Raw genomic sequence first — 19,549 nt, 5'->3', positions numbered from 1 at the left:
TGCTCTGGGTGTCAGAGCTGAGATTCCTCTGCAGCCCATGGAGGACCATGGGGACACAGAGATTTTCCCACAGCCTGTGCAGGTCCCCACAGTGGAGCAAGATGATGCCCAAAAGAAAGCTGTGACCCCATGGGAAGCCCAGGATAGAGAAGATTCCTGGCAGGGCTTGTGACACTCTGGGGACCCATGCTGGAGCAGGCTGTTCTTGAAAGACTACACTCCATGGAAGAGTGTTCCACATTGCAGCAGTTTGCTAAGAACTGTAAGCTGTGGGAAGGACTCGCCCTGGAGAAATTTGTAGAGGACTGTCTCCCATGGCAGGGACCCCATGCTGGAGCAGGGAAAGGGCTCCTCTCCCAGAGCAGCAGCAGAAACCACGTCAGATGATCTGACTGAAGCCCCATTCTCCATCTCCCCGTGCAACTGGGGCAGGAGATAGAGCCCAGGAAGGAGGGAGGGGTAGGGAGAAAGTGGTTCTAAGATTTGGTTTTCTCATTATTGTGTTCTGATTTTGATTGATAATAAATTCTGTAAATTTTCTGAAGTCAAGTCTGTTTTGTCTGTGTTGGTAAACAAAGAGTGATCTTTCCCTGTCCTTATCTCAACCAATGAGCCTTTTATTATAGTTTTTCTTTCCTCTGTCCAGTTGCAGAGGTGAATCCAGCCAGGGCGAAACCCCCGAACAATGTAATAATTACCTTGGTTCTGTGACAATATAATTTCTTCAGCTGCTCCAAACTTTGTTGGATAGTTTGCAGATAAAGTGTCTCTGGCCTGGTCCAATGAAGTAAGCTCCAGGACTCATGAGGCTCTTTGTTCATTTGAAATAATTTTGCTTCACAATGGGGATTTTTTTTTTTTTTTGGTCATTGTTTTACAAACACATCTGGCCCAGAAATGGGACAAAGCTTTTGAAATGGAAACTTCTGTAAATCCAGGCAATAACACACACTCACTCACACCTTACACATCCAAAGGATTATATTTTAAAAAGCTCTGACTTCACAATATCTGATATAGAAAACACCACGACATCACTGCTGCAGGGATGGAGTAATGTTTTCAAACCAAAATGCGCTCCTTATTTCTACCCTGTGCAGCCAGGGAGCCCCGAGTGCCCACAGGGCTAGAGGCAGGTCCATAGCTGGACAGGCTGTATTGCCAAACTGCCTTCCCACCAGACAGGATCTGGTGGGATCTGGGCTCCCAGGGAAGTCTGCCCTTCCTCTTGAGGCAGCTCTGTGAGCAACACACAAAAGCCTGTGTCCAAACCTGTAATAAGAGCTGAGCTAGAGTTAAGCTCTTAGGAAGTCCCAGAGAAAATTCCTGTCAAATATATGAAACTGCTCATTTCATTCAGGTTCTACTGGTTTTTTCACATGCTCATTACAGATATAATGGAGAAGAATAATTTAAATTATAAGCAAAGCTATTATTCTTGTATATAGCCCATAGTAAATTGCTATTAAAAGATTTTGATTATTCAGTTGGTTGAGTACTTATAAAACATATTCTAGCATCTAAGTGGAAATACACTTGCAGCTTTTTCTGTAGCAGATTTTATCTTTCCTGTCCAGAGAAGAGAAAATGGAGGGATATTTGTAAAGACAACCTTCAACAGCCATCGTTCCTCAAAAAAGGCTTTTACAAAGTTTTGCAGAGTAAGGTGAGATGGTGCATGCTCTAGGCTTTTGATTTCTCAGAGAGTAATCAGTGGGGAATAAAAGGTAATAAAGACAAAAGCACAAGAAAAGGAAAAAATTAAGGAAAAAAATTATACACTCCAGGCTAATATGCTGTAACCATAGAGAAATGAATGCAGTGATTTGATAGTAAAAACAACAACAACAAGAAGAAGCCTGTATTAGAATTTATATAAAATAGAATGTATTAAATAATGAGATAAAAGCTATTATAAAATGCACTCAAAATGCCTTTCAAGCTCTATGTTTTCCTACTCACTTCCCCAAAGTTTAAGAGCGCATAGTGTTTCCTTTCTGGCCAAAAATCTGCCAAATTAGTATTTTAGTTAAATTTTAAATAGGAGCAAGATCTAATACTGTACTAATTAACTGAGTATTTTCCTTTCCCAATTCCTCTACTGCATCTCCTTCTGCAAGGACAACCCACTAAATGGTATTGCTGTAGAACCATGAAATTCCTTAAAATAAGACTATGAAGATAACGAACTGTTGAACACTCAAAAAATAATATATTCAAATTTATTCACATATTCTTAATCATTTAAATTTTATTAGAACTGAACACTTTGAAAAACAATTCTCTTAAACAGCGCTTTTTCACATATCTGATAATATTGTTGCTGTCTATCTATATCTGCACTTTGTGTATGAATTGTTGAAGGAAAGCAGAAATGGATCTCCTGGCTTTTTAATGTGGACTGTCTTTTGTCCATCTTAGATTGCTCTGCTGATTTAAGTGTGTGATTTCCATGTGCTTTGCTCTCAAATTACACCTGCAACTCAGCAGAATATGCTTTTTCTGTAGACTAGATTCCAGTGACCACCGAAATTGTATGGTCCATTTCAGACAGGGAACTACCCTGCTCCAGCAATCCAATCACCTTCATCATATTTCTTTATCAGTATTCCACAAAAGGCTTGCTGCAAAGAGAGGAAAAAGAGAAAGTATGCTTCATTAATTAAAAATATATATATATCCTTTCTTTAACCTGAAATAGGCAGAGGCTGCAGAAGTAGGAAAAATGCATTTGTTTTACTTTAGATAAATTGGTTTTCCCCTCCCAGCCAGACTCTTACTAAAAGGAAAAAAAAATCACAGCTCTTTTGCAAACATGATTAAGCTTGGAATAGTATTTTTGTTGTTCTGTCACACCAACCTTGTAGTACATCTGGAGCATGCTTACCTGTGTTATATTGGCATGCCGTCAAAATAAGAGTTCCAGTGCCATGAGACCTACAGTACTATTTTCAATAGATAATATCACTTCTGGAAGTTCATGAACACTGAAATAAAACAGTCCTGTATCTTATCACCTTTTGTCATTATCTATAAACTTCGCCATTGTGTCACAGATAAGGTGAATGTGCTAAAGCACACACTAGAGGTTCAACAAAAATTAAGTATATAAATACAAATAAAAATTCCTTTCTTGAACTTACAATTTCTTTTTAAACTGAATGACAAATTCATCTGTCATAAACCTACGATTAGTTTAGGTGTTTTTTAAAACAGGTTTGATTTTTGTCAGCTACTTCATTCCTAGTTATTCACCCAGCTTCACTATAAATTACTTAAGAGCCTGCAAATTCTTCCAATGCCTTTCTCCTGTTAGGTTATCCTTTGTAACAATAAAGGAACCAAAGCTTTATGTAACCCGATCTCTTTTACTAAATGTTAATTTTAACACTCAAGCAATTCTACATAATGAGATCCTATCTCTAAAAGTAATTTTATCTTCTGACAGTCACCAAGGTACTGAAAAATTTCCTTGACATTGATTTTGGGTTTGGCTCTTTAATGGGCAGGTCTTTCCATTGAAGGTCTTGCATCTCCCAGAGCAGCAAAGGGAGTGAAATTATGACTTACTATATGGAAGGTATGCAGTCCCTCGGGGTCCCAGAGGGTACCCTGATGGGGGAAAACTCTTTTTAACCGTTCTGTGCCAGGACTGAGAGACGCACAGGACCTTCTTTGGTCTTCAAGTTGCTGTTTATTTTTATCTTATCAGAAGTTCGGCACACCATCTGCAGTAGACTTAGTGCGCAAGTACAGCAAAAATGGTCCCATGATGTACAGTTTTAAGGTCTTCTAAAGCTGTTTTATCCAATTAACTCTTAAAAATACTCTATTTCTACCTTTCTACCAATAACTAATCCCTGTCTGTCCATGTAAACTCTGCCCTGTGGTTTCCGCCAACCAACCACACTGTGCTCCCAGCACTGTAGAAAATGGAGTAAATGAAGAAGAAGCTCAGAAAATGCACAAGATCCTTTATCTTCTCTCCTATATTAAAATCCAAAAACTCTAAATTTCTCACCTGTGACAGACTGCACTATTCTCTATTATCTATTTCACACACTTGTAGACTCCAATCTATCCCAAAGTCTTGGAAGCCCTCTCCAGAGGTTAAAGGCAATGCTTTCCAGGGAGTCAGAACCCCTCAGGACAGGCAGAGAAACATTCCCTGTGCCCTGGGTTCCAACAGGAAGGCTGATGAAAAATGTATTAAAATATTTGTTAATACCCTGCTCTTAAATTCTAAACCAAGCACCTGTCATGGGCCAGCACTGGAGACCAGAGGCTGGGTCCAACCCAGATGAACTGCCCCAGTTTAAAGTGGTCAAACTTATAATGTTCTTTTTGGTATAGATAAGGAAGTATTATTATACACTAGTTAATCTACACTTAATTTATTTTAGCCTAAAGGAAAATCTAGAGGAAGGCCGCCTATATTTATATAAAGACAGCACTTTTCCTCCAGTCTTCAATACAGCAAATGTTAGGATTTATTAATATGCTGAGAAATGTATTTGCATTATATTCCACAAAATGATCATAATCTCTTCTAGGGTGAAAGTAATTTAAAAGCTACTGCTTTATAAAATAGTTTTACAGACTTATTGAAGTAATTAAGTATATCTATAAGATAGATAGAATTGCTCTTGCAGTGTGGTCTAAAGCACTTTATAGCTGTATTCCTTAATCAGACTAGTGCTTTAAATCAATTATATCCTGTTATAATGATCTTTTTACTAAAATACATGATTTGTAGCATTTCTGCGAGACAATTAATCGTATCATTTCAACATAGAATCCATACATTCCACATACTGTATATGTGTACGTGTGAAACAATCCACACCTTTATAAAGCATTTTAAATTTTTTAATTTTTGCCATAAATCGTTTAAATTACTCCTAGTCTGAGTAATTACTGTTGATTGGTTCAGTGTGATGTTTTACTTAATACATTGTGTTTTTCTAATTGGCCAAGATTTTAGTAATAAATTACAAAAGGATATGAGGGAGGATGGGTAGTACAACTAGCAGGTTTAATATAGTGGTGTCCTGAGCTCAGTTAATTAATCCAAATTGTAGCATTTGAAATGACATCTGGTTGATACAATGAAAAGTGCTTTTATAATCCTAAAATGTTCTTTAAGTAATCTGCTTGTGCTTCTAAGATATGTATTTTTAATTACTGTTATTATTTGAAATAAAACACAGTTAGCTAAAAAAGTCTGTAGTGACTGGTATCTGAGATGTACTGCCCTTACAAGGGTTTTGAAATTTAATTTTTAATTCTTGTTCATTAAAGTATTTTGGGATATACTGTGATTCAACTTTCAGTCTTGAGGGGAAAAGTAAGCTTGTGGCTACATTCTTGGAGTAGACCAAAGAGCTTGCTGTGGCACTTAGAGTTGATCTAGAGTTGGTCAGGGATGTCATTCTACTGTAATTATACCAATTTTCTTCCTTTTTCAAAGATTCTGTTCTGAAATAATAACTTCTTCCAAATAATAACTTCTTCTTCTTCTTACTCTTTCAAGAAAGCAAAGAGTCAACTGGTATGTGCAGAAAATAAACCAACTGGGATTGTGATAGTGGAGACAGGTATACTTTAACGTTTCTGGTTTTGCTGTTCCAGGTAGACACTCCCACGGAATAAGTCTTCTACTTTGTGGATAATGGATTTATCTCAGCATGAAAGATGGGACTTCCAGAATAGGGGTAGCTGACTAAGCAATAACATTTCCACTTAGGATGCTGAGCCGAGACCACTCTGCAAGAAAGGGATACCAATACCATTAATTTTGTCTCATTGTAAAAATTGAGCCCTTGCACAAAGGAAAACTAAGAACAGGTCTTTGAACTCCATATAAGAACAGCTGATGGGTAGCCCAGGGGTCTATATTCCCCTTAAGTTCCATTTGCATCTCTTCTAGATATGGTCAGTTTTGCTTCCACTGGCAAGAGGGTAACAACAATATTTTTTGCATATTCCTCACAGATATCAAATGCCACTACCCCATGGAGCAGAATTTCATATTAGTTCTAGAGATTGTATTTGCCTCAGCAATTAGGATGGTAGAAAAATCCTGACTTTTATTCCCTCGTAAGTATTGAACAGGATCATCTGAAGCAGTATAGTGTATAGCTGTAAAATGTATTGTTTTATTCTAGGTTATATTAAGCATATGTAAAACAGTGCATGTAATTGAAACAAACTCAAGAAAGCTTTGAGCTACATGCCTCAGGTCCTGCTGGCTGTTGAGATGGAGTAGGAGAGGTCTCAGCTCATATTGACAAAGCCATCCAAAAACCAAGCCATATTCAGGATACAAGCAGCAACCCCAGCACATCTATCTCATGTAGCAATACAAAGTTCCTGGAAAAGTTCTTTATATACTTTGTTTCTTAAATCCTTGACTTATTTTTAAGAAAGAATGAAAATGAAGAACAATTTTCAAACTGCAGAAAATTATAAGAAAATAAAATTTAATAGGTGAAATTGAAATTTGAACCTCACAGAATTCTTCCCTGCTACCAGTTTTAAAAGGAGTGTATAATGCTAGTTCTGTTTCAAAACATTTTTTTGAAAAATTAGCAAAACTTCATAGAGTATAGCTATCTCTCATTTCAGCAAAAATCACAAATTTCAAGAAAACTTTCAAAAACCCTTTTCATCAGGGAGAAGTGCTGGCCAGAAATCAAGTCTTTGCGCTACACTTTTACCTTGTTTTCTGTTTGCCATTTTCTACCCAAGAGCCAGATTTTAGATAAATCACTTAGGAGTTTACTGATGTATCAGATGCTGAGTGGGACTTCAAAAAGCAGGGAAGTATGAATAGGTAGGGACTACAGTAGTTATAAAATTAGTCCTCTGTTCCCATTGTGTTCAATTATACTTCAGAAGAGTGCACTAAGGGTAGGCGAGATCAAGATTGTCACAGGTTCATTCTCTACTCCCGTGGGTATCACTCATCACCTTAAATGTGACATGGCAGTGGGTACCATAAACACCATATCTGGTTTAGGATCTTGCTCCTAGCAGGTTCCTTCACACCTTGTGGGATTTCAGGGTGCCCTTTAAAGAGAGAAGAAAGAACTGTCTCTTGAAATGCAGCACTGCTGCTGTCAGCGATGCTGGTATCTCTGCATCGCCCTAAGGCAAAGGGGAGCTTGCCTGAGCAGCCTGTGTGGAGCTGTGTCCTTCCAGTCCCTGCCATGGAGGTTATTTTTAGATACTGACACCAGAGAGTTTCGGACCAAGGACATCTCACTCACCTGCCAGTCTCCCAGGGCCTGCTCATTTGCAGGGTTCTCAGAAAAGTCTGTGATCTCACATAACAGGACTGTCCAGAACAAGGACTTCAGTCCAAATGGGAACCTTGGCTCAGGATTTTTTCTTAGTGTACAGTCAACTGCTTAGTGTTACCCAACAAAGCTGATGTGAGAGTTGTTCAACATTTGCTCTGTACTGTATTGTAGTTTTTAGAAATAATTACAGGTTAATATTGTAATTATAGACTTTTCAATTTTAATTTATTTTCACGGCAACAGCTCTAGTGAGGTTTAAAAAAAAAAAAACAGATACAAATTAGAATCAAAATAACGTGCAATTTAGAGGAATCTGTGCAAAAAGATCAGTAAAACAACAAGTTAAAAGCACAAATAAAAAAGCAACCAGGTATTGAATAAACCCTCCATACCTGAAAGCAGGTAACAAAAAAAACCAAAAAACCATTTTTTTCCCCATCAAAGGCTTCAACATTTGGACATAAGCGGATCTGTGCAAACAGGCAACTCAGCACCCCCAGCTTTCACAAAACTAAAATATTGGGCAGCACCAGGCAGGATCAGGCCCATAATCCCTTTTTTCTCATTCTTCCAGGATCCCTTTCTTTGAAGAACTGCAACTGAGCAATGGCAGTAGAATATCAAAAAACAAACAAAATTGCTTCCCTGAACAAAAAATAGCTAGCATGGGTAATCTCCCAAAAGCTTAACAGCTCCTGCATGTATATAGCAGCTCCATTCAGAAAAGATGGGTGTGCTTGGGTTTGGGTCCTTTGTCACAAGGTTTTCCTCAGAGACCCAAATTGCATTTGCAGCAGTCTTCTGAAGCCATCTGTTTCCCTTGAGTGTACAGGGATCCAAAATTGACCAGTCCTGAACAGTGACACAAATCACACACACCTGGGCACAGCTGGACTGGATAGGATGGGAGTCATTGCATGAGCCAGGCACAGATACAGCTCCTCCATGTGCCAACCACCAGCCTTTGGGGCTTGTGTCACCTCAAGATGGATCACTGAGCACACTTAACTTTTAACTCTGAGTGACTTCTGCCCATGAAAGGTTATACCAAAACAACTATTCTTCCAAACCTGTGAAATATGTTTGAGTGTATACTTGAAGGTATATATAACTTTATTCAATATTCTAGCTTGAGTTTATCTCTAATATATTAAACGATGGAAATATAAAAGATGGAACCTCAAAGAGGACTTTCATTTTTATATTTGGTTAATGCTAATTCTTTTAGTCTCTGGGGGTTCCATTGCCTGTACCACAACAGAGAATCTTCCATTAAGGTTGTAAGTGATGGCACTAACATCTTCTATATTTGATGTTATTTCTGTAGAATGGTTTTCTGCACACAAGTCACCCAAACCACACCCATCTTCCTTGTTTTGTCTCTTCATGCTCATAAAAAGTGAATAAACAAATGTTTTCGAAGCTGAGCATGCCTTCTAATGTTCTGTAGGTGTTGATATTCAATATACACTGCATCATTTGATTTTAAAAATATTGACTAAAATAATGTAAAAGGTACCTTCAAACTATCCATCTAAAAAGTATTTTCTTAGTAGAAATAATTGTGAGAAACTGATCATTGCAAGACATGAAAGACTTAGATTACATTCTAAAAATAATTTTACATTAAATCATAAGACTTTTAGTTCTTTGTAGACATAACAAATTATTAATATTATATACAAATTTCAATTCTACCTCAAAAATGCAAGCAAATCTAGGGTGCCAGAGGAAGTTGTCTCCCAACACATGATACCTGTGTATACAGGTTAGGGAAGAAAATAAAAATAAAAGTGAATTGAAACAAGGGAATTTAGGTAGGCAGAACATAATTACCCAAGCTGGAATTTGGCCAAGACACTGGGGCTAACACTTTTTCCCTTTTGAAAAGTGCCAGGAGATCTTTAATGAGAACAAGTACCCAGGGATCTCTAATGAGAACAAGGTCGGGACCTTTATTTGATATCTCAGCTGAAACACAGCAATCTCAGCAGCTCTTTACTGCCTAACACAAGGCTGGGGCATAAGTTCAAATCTGACTCAGAAGAAGAGTGACACCAACAGCATCACTACCACCTCCTTCTTTCATACTTTGTTCTCCATGGTTTGCCCCCACTCCACAGCTTAGCATAATGCTGTTTGTCAGGTAGTGCAGAAAATAGGAAAATTGCTATTTATTTTTTAATGTATTTGGCTCAGTTTTCATTGTTCCCTTTTGGTATTTTCTGCTGGGTAAATCTGTTGATGGGTACTGGCTGATTATGAATGGTGAACTAACCAAGGACAGTAAAGAGGAGTCTACTCTTGACATGAGAGAACATAATTATGACCAAAAACACAAATGCAGGAAGTATATCATTCTAGTAATTTTAATCATTTTCATTTGTTAGCAGAGACCTTAAAATAGTTTTGCAGTTACAGTTTTAGATAGTCAGAAGAGTCTTTTCTATTTAGTGTAACATTTTAACATCTGTTTTGTCAGTCCAAATTCCATCTTTCTGACCTCTCCAGTTCTTTGGAGTATAAACTTGACAATTTGGCTGTTACTGGTACCCCTTCCATCATTCAGGTATATTATAGTTTGTTTGCATATTGTAATGTAGCAATTTCCAAAAAGCTCAAAAAAACCCCAAAAGAAATTAAAAAGTTAGGATAATTTTCAAATGCTACTGAACTAAAACCCCACACATTAATAAATAGTTGAGTTTTCAGAGGCCCTAAGAACACTCAGATTCTGTTATTTTGGTTTATTCCCACTGATGGCACATGATCACATGCTAAAAATGTCCTTGGCAGGCCCCAAGCCGAAACAAACTCATTTAAAGACATTTCAACAGTATTCACAAGGGCAGCAAATATAAGCATAGGCACTTGCACTCTTATTGGTCTTGCATTTATTCTAGGTCAACGGCAAGCACAGCTGCTCCCAAATGGTCCATGGCTTTCTCAGCCAGAGAACACAGTCCTGGTTTGATTGATCAAGAAACAAAAAATTCAATGTTGCAGGTAGCAAAGTGTGTTCTTGTTCCAAATACTACATGTACCACAATAAGAAAGGCTTAATTTAGCTTATTAAAATATCCTCTTTTATACCCTTTTCTGTTCACCAGCTACAAGACTGCAAGTTGATCCTCAAAATTTCACCTAAGAGTATACCTGATTTTTCTGCACCAACCATAAAGACAGATTTCCTCAGCTGGACAAGCCACACAGTTCATACCGTCTGTGGAGATCACAATTGAATCAGTATGTTGATGGACTCAATTCACTGTAGTATAAAAGCAAAATAACTTGCTTCAGCTTTGACCTCTCTCTATGCCCAGCTGATCCTGAGAATCCTGTTTCTGCATTATATAAATTGCACACTCTCTTCCTTCAGATTAGCTTCTTTGACTTCAGAATCTTCCCTTGAGAAAAGACTGTGCAACAATGGCAAGTCAGAAAATCCAAGTCAGCCACAGCTTTCTTGGCATACCAGGACTATTCCAAGTAATGTTCATCAGGAATACCAAACAATTTGTGCAGTGTGTGTGGTACTCCTGCTAAACACTTGGTTTGACATAGGCACCTGCGAGAGAAAATAATTTGCCTCAAAGGTATCATTTACTGTCATATTTTCAATTATTGTCTTTCATCTGATATCTTGATAACAATTTAATATCCTACCTGGTGAAGAGCAACTACAAATTATTTTTAAAATTCAGCATTTCAAAGGCTTTAAAATAAAGGGATTCAAGTGGGATTCACAAGACAGAAAAAGCATTTGGTTTGGCAAGGAACTAGCACTTGATGTGAGGAAAATTGGACATGGGAAAGACCACACAGCCACATTGCTACCTTCTCCTCACCCGACTACAAAAAATGCCAACCACATCATGTGGTTGGCTGGAGTGGGATGGTGTCCAGCTTCCCTCAACAACCTTCACCCCTTGTACATCTGCCCCTGCACAAACAAGGTCCTTTGTCCAAAGTCCAAGAGGCAGTTCACTAAAGTCAGGCAACTGCCTGAAATATATATGACTTCATTTACCTTTAATTTTGTGCCACTAAAGTTTGTTATTTGCTCTTTTTACCCATACCATATACACATGTGTGTGTATCTCCAGTTTAACTGGATTATGCAAATTAAAGTCTAAGTATTTACATGTCTCAGTATCTTTATGTTAATATTATTCAGCCTTTTTTCAGGATGAATTGTGTACTTGGATAGACACAATGTGCATTATATTCAGCTCACAAAAACATGATGCCCTTGGCCAGAATAGCACCCAAATTTAACTGAAAAAGAGCCTGTCCAATGACTGGACAAGTACTTGCATACCTGAACTATTACAGCTGACTTTATTAACAATGTCAGACATTCTCACTTGCAAGACAACATCTCTCAGATATGCATTCATATCCTCAGATTGTTCCTGAGAAGGTTTAGGTAGACAAATAATAGATTACATAGATAATAATGTTTGCATTTTGTAAACACACGTGAAAGTTAAACCTGAAAATGTGAAGTGTCCTAATTTAGATAAGAAATTAAAAACCCAAGGGATTCCAGGGTAATAAGGGAGCCAAAATGTCTATTAAAGTAAGGAGATTAAGAAATCTAAAAAAAATATTTTCTTTTCTATATCAAAAACATGAAGACAAAGCATAGTGTTACCTGCTCAACACCAGCCCTTTCCCTGTGCTGAATCACAGCAGTTGCAGATAACTGCCCAGGCAAGGATTTTCAGAACACAGGAGGATCCTGTGCCATGTCAGACCCATGTCCCACTCAGCAGGACACCACTTCATCACTGCTGCCCTTTCAGCAGGGTAATGGGGGTGAATCCTGCCTTGCAGCTCATCAACCTGTTCTGGTACAGTGTTTTCTGTGATTCCTTGGCTAGTGCCTGACATCTTTCTCAGCTAGGTTTTGGACAGGTCCAAGACAACTTTGTTTCCAACACTAGAGGCAGTAACCCAGCATTGCAAATATCTCAGAAATATCTTGAAATATCCAGCAATCACTTAGCTAGTACTAAAAAAAATAACTTCAGTCTCACTTGCTTCTTCTGGACACAAACCAGAAAAGCAATAGGTAAATTTCAATCTGTAAATTTTAATTTTTTCTCTTGCAAACCAGGAGTCTATACAGACAGCAGTACATATTGTGTCCAGCCCTGGCCTTGGTTCAGAGAATGGATTTACTCAAGTTCATATTCACCATATTATCAACTTCACCCCACGGCAAGGTGTTTTACACCTTTGTATGATCTGTCTGACCAGAGATAAGAACAAAACATGCATGGTTTTACCTGCCCTTACAAACACAAGATCAGTGACCAACAAACCCCAGAAGAGCAGGGTCCTGACATATCAGCATGAACATCCAAAGTTTCCTAAGAATGTCTTCAATAATTTCTTGGATTAGCAATATCAGGCTGGAAGTCCTGTAAGAATAATGTGCAACAGCTTATTGCAGTGAAAAGATGAGACCATTTCAGAGGCTTCCAAAAGATTTAGTTGTGGCGATTTACAAAGGGTTAAAGGAAAAGAGAGGTTGTATTTTATGGTCATTGCCTCACCCATTCTTTGTTAAGATACTGACTATGCCTCAATATGATAGAAAAGAAATTGAAGAGGCCTTTGCTTGGCAGTGGGTCGAGAACAGCTGTGAAAATAAATGATGACTAGAGAGAGAGAAAATATATGAGGTACCAGTATGCCTTACTGTACTTTTAAATTTATGCTGCAGATGGTGGAGTGTTTTTAAATCTCAGCACTCTAAAATAACTAACCTGGCAGGTGCACACCTGGTGGACTTCTAAGGGGAGAGATCCAGCCATTATTATCATAGATGATCCAGTAAAGCTGAAGAACTGCATGGCCATGCAGTTTTTGGTGGGATGTTTTTATTTTTTCTTACTTGGATGCCAAAACAACATATCAAGCCACAGGCAGAGAATAGTCTGCTTAAATATCCATACACACATATGCACATACTTGTCCATTTTCATGCACTTTATGTGAGTATTTGGAGTTAATGGGAGAGTAGAACAGTCTAAACATTTTAAAATTCCTTAAAAACTTTTAATTTACTAGTTTTGGCATCTCATTATCAGAAGTAGTGATAACAGGAAGGAGGCTGTACCTCCAGTTACAAAAAAAATTAAAAATATCCCTCACCAATGATTCTTTTTAACATCTGCCTCTTTTCTTTCCTTTCATAGAGAGCATGCATGAATAATCAGACCATAGGGCTGCTGTTAATTGAAAAAATCATTAGTAAACTTCCAGGTGCTGTTTACTATATAACCATTGTAATTTTCTATCCTAAAATCAGCATCTCACCAACATCATTGTCTGCCCTGGGGCACATGGATTGTGCAGCTTTTACATTGTCAAAGGCAGTTGCAACCCCATTTGCTAGCAATGAAAGAAATGGATCCACACCTGCAGAGTTTGAGGCAATAATTCCTAATATTAGCCAGACCGCATGAGGAGAGGGCTTTTTTGCCAATCCTTTATGATTCAACACTTTACAATCCATTTGAAATCATTTAAATATTCTTTTATTTTGTTGCTCCTACCCCATGTTTATTCTTCCTTTAATTTCTCCCTTCTCCTAAAGCAGACCTACAAATAAAAGACAGGCACAGATCATACCATACCTATGCAGCTAAAGAAACTGAAGAATGGAAAACCACCTCTTATTTCAGAGTATTAATTATTAGACCTATCCAAGAAAAGAGCAGAGAGATATTCTCAAATACAGCATGACTAAGTACAGATGAAATCCAAAGCCCTTTTGGAAATAACACCTGGTTTCTACTACCCAAAAAAAGTTGTTTCAAAGTCAGAATTGAATCTCTGGGCCAGAACAAATTGTGTCTCCTTAGCCAAACTACATACAGCAAGATCTCAGCTGGTTCAAATCAGAATAGTTTTCCTGACTTCAAGAAGGTTGCACCTGTTTGTGCCTACCTGGGCAGCGCCCTTCCATACTTTCAGCTATAACATACCAGCCTTCCACAAATCTCTGGCCCTCTCAAAAAATTACTTTGGAAATGACAGATTTATCTATGTCTAAAATGTCTCAAATATTGTCATCTTCAGTTTCCCTAAGAGACTCTGCTCAGAGCAATTAATTTAAAGAGAATTCAAACCATCTCAACCATAACACATTGAGGAACTTCAAATAATACAGCCAATCCAGAATTTGCTAGAGATTTGATAGCATGAATTTAATCTTCAATATCATATACATAGCATTGCCAGGCTAAAATTAATACTGAAACAATGGTCACAATTATTCTTTTACAAAATATATTCCTGATGGGTTCAGCTCTGAGTAGATTTTCCTAAACTTGAATTTCCAACTTGTTGCATAGATAAAAGCACCTGTATACACTTAATTAAATACAGCATAAAAACAACCTGTGTTCATCTTATGTGAACAGGTTTGTAAGCCAGTGAAAATGCTGAGAAGGAGTGAAGGTCGCAGCACTGTAACCCAAGGAAGGCAGTGAAGGCCATGGCTCTTTTAGTGCAGAGTCCCTCAAAACTTTTTAATATCTCAGACAGCTGGTGAATACAGCCATTCTAAAAAGAGGAGAGACTGAGAAAAGTAAGCCAGAGGGGTTTTTCAGCAAAGCAAGAGGGAGAAGACCAGTATGAAAAGGATACATTCTTGGGGCTTCTTTCAACCTAATGTGCTTTAAAACCAGCACTGTTCAGCTAAGCGTTTAAGCATTTATTTAATGGCTCGTGATTAAGATCAAGTAACTGGCACCTAAACCCTGCCAAACTTAAAGGTTGATACACTCTGAAGTGCTTTATTGAACTGGAGCCCAAGCAACACTGACTCAATCAGAAAGCAATTTTAAAACCTTGAAATATATCAGTGCCTGTAACAGATTGTATTGTCTTTCATAATGAAGAAGTTTCTGCATTTTCATCAAAGGAACAATCAATAGTCTGGTAACATTTTCATCAGGAATAGACATTTTTCTATGCTTGGCCTTTCAATAATTCATCCACAGAAACTTTCTTCTGATAACCAGAAAGTTGATCATATAAATATGTTCTCTGAAAGTACATTTTAATTTCTTACAGTTTTCCTAATATACTATCTAAAACATATGACTAAAATGCACAAGACCTGGTGGTGGGGAGAAGTTATTCACTTCAGTGAGGACAGCATTTCCACACTTCTCAGAGCTGACTTATTTCTACTTAGGGAATTTCATTTGTGAACCCAAAGCCTTCAAAAGACACTTAAAAAAAAAAGAGTTGATTAGGTGTTTTTAAACAGATTTACATCCTGAAACAACTTAAGGCAAACACCAAGTATTTGTAAGTATTTGTTTTTACTATTACCTTTTATTCAATGGTAAAATGCCTTTAAATATAGGCTGAACTCATCTGGGAAGCCAGAGACCCAAGTACATCTGTGAAGGCTTTAATCTGATTTCTTAAGCTGTTAGTCTGATTCCAAGCACTTTGAAGTAAATGGAAAAAACTTTTACAGACATCAATATCTTTGATTCAGACCCTTTGGGTCTTCAGAGAACTTTTTTTGCAAAAGACTGTCTATTGTGCTCTTTACCTGTAATGCTTACTGTCTTTTGTATCACTAGAAATTTATTTAAAATCTGCTCCATAAATAATCTGCTATTTACAATTAGTAATACACAGTATCATTTTCCTCCTTGGCCTCCACATAGCATTGTTCCAGATACTCAACTGGAAGTTTTTAGTGGGTTTAATTTTCATAACTCTGTGAAGTTTGTTCCAAGATTTCCAGGTGTGTCTGATCACTGAGTTATTTGTCTTTAAATCTTTCAGGGTGAATTTTTGGTAGGTGCCAACCTCGCATGTGTCTGTTAATTGATGCTCTGCTTTCACCCATGGCAATTGCACTTCATCAGCCTGCCAGACTCTGAAAGCTTGAGCCAAATTAAAAGCCCACTGCTAGAGCTTTACATTTGGTAATTTTAAACTTCCATATTTAAGGCTGGCAAAATGTTTTGTGCTTCCCATCTTCAGCCTATCCAGAGAAAGAAAATGGATATGGTCTTAGTCACTGACATATAAATTGTGCAAAAACAATCTTGGAAATGCACAATTAATTTGTGGTGCTGAGATAATTCAAAATGTGAACTTGAAGAGATCCTGCTGTCAGATATCCTCTTCTATATTTTCAGTTATGTTTACAAGTCTTAAAAAGTTTCCTTCAGAAAGTATTTTCTTATCTTCCATGCATTAAAAGGAGCTGAAGGGGTCATATATTACACTTGAAAGACTTTTTATTTCAGATACTTCATGTGGTAGCTTGATACCTGGGTGAAATCAAATAGTATTTTCAGATAGCCCAAATATATGCAGGTATTTGGCCATATCTGCACCATACAGCAAAGCTAGTTGCCTTCATGAGATTCTCTTTTGTTTCAGACATCTTTTGCTATATCACAGTCTGTGGATGTCTGTATAATAGTGAGATCACCATATCTAAAGACAAAACTCAATATCTTGAAAAATACCTTGACCCAGGCCATCATAAACTTGATTTTATTCTTGTGTGCATAAAATCTCAGGGAAAATGCATATATTTGGATGTCTTTTACCCTTCGTCATTCAGATATCACTTCTCCTACTACGCTTGGGAAAGGTTATTGTCTGCTACTCTGTGTAGGTGGTACAGGGATATAAATATTACCACTAATAATAAATTTATGGCACTTCTTTATCCCACATAATTTAAGCAATCATCCAATATATAATTGCCAGGCTCTGAGGGCACAAACAGCAGTGTCCCATCCTAACCTCTCTTGGATTTTATTCCCCTCTGCTCAGGACCTCATTGCATCCTCCCAGGGCCTTCAGTCCCCATCCCAGTGATGGTGCAGCAGCACTGATTTCTAGCCCCATCTCTACCTCCATCTCCTTTCAGTGCTGGTTGGAGTCCCTTCTCTGGCCCTGATTCACTGCTCTCTGTGTTGGAGTGTGCCAATGGACCCTGTTACCAGCACCCTGCGACTGTGCCCTGTGGGTGAGGGCACAGCCAGTGCTAGGTCATCCTCAGGTCCAGTTCCACAACTCCAGCCCATGCTACTCCCCCACATAACTATCAAGTATACACTGGAGATCTAATTTATGCATTTCCTGAACTGATCCTGAGTATAAGAAAACATACCCAAAATTACCAAGCCACTTCACTAGGAATTACACCACTCTATAGAGATGAGTTTTATGAGAAACTAGGCACTTATTTCCACAATGATTTTTTTAAGTTATATTTTTAATTCACTGAGAAACTGATAATGACACACCCTGCAGGATAAACATGTTTGCAAAAGGTTTCTTGTCAGTTTTATGACTAAATTGTGTAAGGGACGGAAGAATTCTTTTTTGCACCTTAAGAAAACAACATTGACCTGATTCAGTCCATCTCATGAGACCTGAAGAATATAGTTAAAAATGTGGCAGCATTAGACTCCCTTACAGTCATTTAAAAAGCTCCAAAAAGTGTTCTTAAGGCAACTCAACTGACTTTCCAAAGGGAGGGTGTTTTGCAGGAGGAAGCTCTGTCCATCTGGACCATAGCCACCACTGTAATTGCAGTTTGCTGCAGAAAGCAGGTGGTGACTCTCAGAGGGCTCTGTGTTGTGGTGATCCCTCCAGTTTGATAACTTTCTCAGAGCACTGCTTGCATGAACTTTCATGAGAGACACATAGAGAGGAGGTAGGTGCCAACTTTCACTGTCTCTTCTGAGAAATGAACCTGGGGCTGTCAAATGTGGTAGGAGGAGAGCAATTCAGGAGAAACAGCAGTCAGCAGTGCATGTCTGACCTGTGCAACTCCCCCGGGCATCAAATTGTTCTGTGGCAGGCTGTGGACTGCAGCTGTGTACTGTTATAGGCAACAAAATGCAGTGGCTTTGTTGCCCATGGGGATCCCCTCTTGCCCCACTCCTGTCCCCATGGATGCAAGGCTGCCACAGAAGCGAGTCTCCAGGTCTGGCCAGTGGCAAGGCTGCTGGGTATGTATTCCCAGAAGGCACAAGCACACAGACATATGGCTGGCCCCACAGATCAGCACAGAGAACAGTGCCTTTAACAACACCCACGCAAGCACAGATTCCACTCAACACACCTGAACAGCACAGAGGCTCAGTCCTGTTCATCTTCCCTACATATCTGGGTGGAAATCCACTGGTGGAGTAGGTAACCCCCAGTCTGAGATTCCCCAGCAGCTGTTCTTAGACAGTCTCTGGAATGGGGATCACTGAGCCCCTCAGGTTGACAGCCTCTCATTCCAGTGGTTGGCACTGAGACCTCTCCTACCCACTAGCCAGTCCAACTTCAAGTAAGCTTTAAACAATCCAAAAATTCCCTTCCCTCTGCAACCCATAATAACACTATGTGCCTTTAGGCAATGGCACTCTAGTTTGCATGGCATTGCAGGGAGTGTCTTGTACTGATTCTACTCAGCATTTTCTGGTGGCTTTGTTGTTGGTCTCGCCATTCTCCTTGGATGGCCTCAGGAATAGCTACTGCTTACATACATTCAAAGGAGGAATGGCCAGAATGATGAAGAATAAATTCATTGGAGATTAGCATATATATCCAGGCCAGGAAGCCCACGAGCTGTAAGTGTTTGAAGGCTAGGACAGTAATATATAGGCTAGGTGAGTGTCATATGTATTTGTTTCATTCTTAAACTCTTCCCTTGATAGCTGCTTTTTGTTGCTGTCCTAAACAAGGCACAGGGGAGATGAATCTTCGTTTTTGTCCAAGATGGCTGTTTTTGGAAAGCAATGCAGATGTGTCCCCTTCTAATATAAAGGAAAGACTTGGCTGAGATTGTAATGAGCATTCATCTCTGTCATGTCTTTCTCTACTTCAGTTCTGTTTCATGGGAAGATATTTCAAATGTCTACTGCAAATGAAATTATACAATGGCAGGAAAGAGAATGGTCTCATTTATCACATAAAGATACTGGCAGAAGCAAAGAGGATCAGTGAGTCAAAGGGCAGGTTGGAAGCATAAACTGATTTGGGGAACATCTCCCATGTTGCAGATTTAAGACCAGCCATTAAGAGCTGTCATTTTTATGAGCTAAAATTGGTCCTCCAGCACATTATTTGCCATATTTTTTCCAAATCTTATTTCAGCCTTCTTTTACCTGAGGAAAGACCAAGACAATATACAAACCAAGGTAAAGCAGAACAGGGAAGGTGAGTTACTCAGCAGCCTCTAGATC

General features: G+C 38.5%; 2 long non-coding RNA genes across 4 annotated transcripts in view; one reads left to right on the top strand and one right to left on the bottom strand.

The window, feature by feature from the left end:
* Positions 1–2,258: 2,258 nt before the first annotated feature.
* Positions 2,259–19,549, bottom strand: part of LOC135296077 (uncharacterized) — an 82,339-nt gene continuing 65,048 nt past the window's right edge. The window contains exons 5-6 of one of the 3 annotated variants that reach the window (XR_010358126.1): positions 5,525–5,766; positions 3,896–4,194 (exon numbers count right to left, since the gene is read on the bottom strand). This is a non-coding gene — a long non-coding RNA (uncharacterized LOC135296077). Of the gene's footprint in view, positions 2,625–3,895; positions 4,195–4,893; positions 5,767–19,549 lie in introns of those variants that run through there. The other 2 variants (XR_010358128.1, XR_010358125.1) reach the window with 2 other exon arrangements.
* Positions 7,369–10,662, top strand: LOC135297923 (uncharacterized). Its single transcript, XR_010359858.1, has 3 exons — positions 7,369–7,436; positions 10,208–10,310; positions 10,415–10,662. It is a non-coding gene; the product is annotated as an uncharacterized LOC135297923 (long non-coding RNA).

The sequence above is a fragment of the Passer domesticus genome, chromosome 3, assembly GCF_036417665.1.
Source record: "Passer domesticus isolate bPasDom1 chromosome 3, bPasDom1.hap1, whole genome shotgun sequence".
Taxonomy (NCBI): Eukaryota; Metazoa; Chordata; class Aves; order Passeriformes; family Passeridae; genus Passer; species Passer domesticus.
This window is presented reverse-complemented; position numbering and strand designations above follow the sequence as displayed.